This window comes from Rhea americana, unplaced genomic scaffold (assembly GCF_003343005.1).
Source record: "Rhea americana isolate MKP2758 unplaced genomic scaffold, rheAme1 scaffold_165, whole genome shotgun sequence".
NCBI classification, from domain to species: Eukaryota; Metazoa; Chordata; class Aves; order Rheiformes; family Rheidae; genus Rhea; species Rhea americana.
The window spans coordinates 169612-170965 of NW_028185761.1; positions in this window are offsets into that span (position 1 = coordinate 169612).

Genomic DNA, 1354 nt, shown 5'->3' on the forward strand with positions numbered 1-1354 from the left:
GAGGCGCCGCCGGTTTTCCCGCGCGCGGGCAGCGGGCGTTGGCGCTGAGGCGACGCGCGCGGCGCCCTGAGGTACTGGGGTGCCCCATCCCGCGTCTCTCTCCCGCACACGACCCCGCGCCGTGGGCTGCTGCCTGCCTCGCTCCGGGGGTCGGCTAAGACGTTTAAAAGTGTCCGTCTGTCTGTCTGTCCGTCCTTAGGAGCAAAGTGCAGGTGTGGCGGTTCTTCCGGCTTCTCCAGTGGAAATAAAGCTAAACACAGGAGCTGTTCTCGTGCTGCAGAAGGTGGGGATGGTGGGCTTTGCAGCAGGCCCCGAATGGCCTTGGGAAGGCCCTGCAAAATAGGCACCGTCCTCCTTAGGGTATATTTTTATGTCTGGTTACCTGGAAAGATGCACCCAGAATACGATGGTAAGCATGAATGCATCCTGTCACTATTAGGCTGCAGGTTGAGTTTTCCTTTCATTTCTGCTTGTAGTGTTAATATGCAGTTATGTGTCTGGAGGAGGTTGCACCTCTCCACGAGTGTTTCGGAGCGGTAAAACCCTGGTTTAATGATCTGTAGAACTGAAACACTGCTGACAGTGGTTACCAGTGTCAACTGCAGTTAAGCAGTTAAATGCACCTGCAAAGAGAGRCAAGTGTTCAGTATTTTTAGAAGCCCCTTTGCCAGTATTTTTTCCACAAGGTGGCACCAAAGATGATAATTTTATCAGACTTTGTTGGAACAGCTTTTGACTGAACACAATCTGCACAGCGTGTTTTTCCGAAGGAGAGAGTGCATAAGTATGTTGCTTCTGAGCAACAAAATCGAGCCCTTGCTCTTATTTGAGAGTCAGTGTAAAGATCAAAGCTGAAAAACACAAAACTTTTCCTCTTAGCATGAGAAGCTCTTGCTTGCTTGCAGGAGCACAGAAGCGTTGTGAATCTGATGTTGTGAGGTGCTGGGGAGAATTTAGGATGCCTCACCTTCAAGAGGGTCCTTTGGGTGTGAGAAGAAGGAATAATTTTAACAGGGAGAGAAGGGGAGGGGGAAGTGAGCTGTGATAATGTAAGGAAAAGGAAGGAGAAATGCTGGAGTATTTAATATTTGGCGTTTATCATTTGCACAGGATTAGATGTAAAGAAATACATGTGATGCAGGGCATGGGATGTAATGATCATATAGATTATATRTGTGTGATAGAACATTTTGCATGTTCTCATGAAAACCTTGAATTGAAGYACATGCTTTTCTCTGCATCCATTGGAGTACTGGGTTTCAAATTACTGTAAAATAAGGGGAAAAAAACAGCTATGTCCTTTAGGTATTTCAGATATTGGGTATTTCAGATTTTGGGTGAAATTAAGGAATGT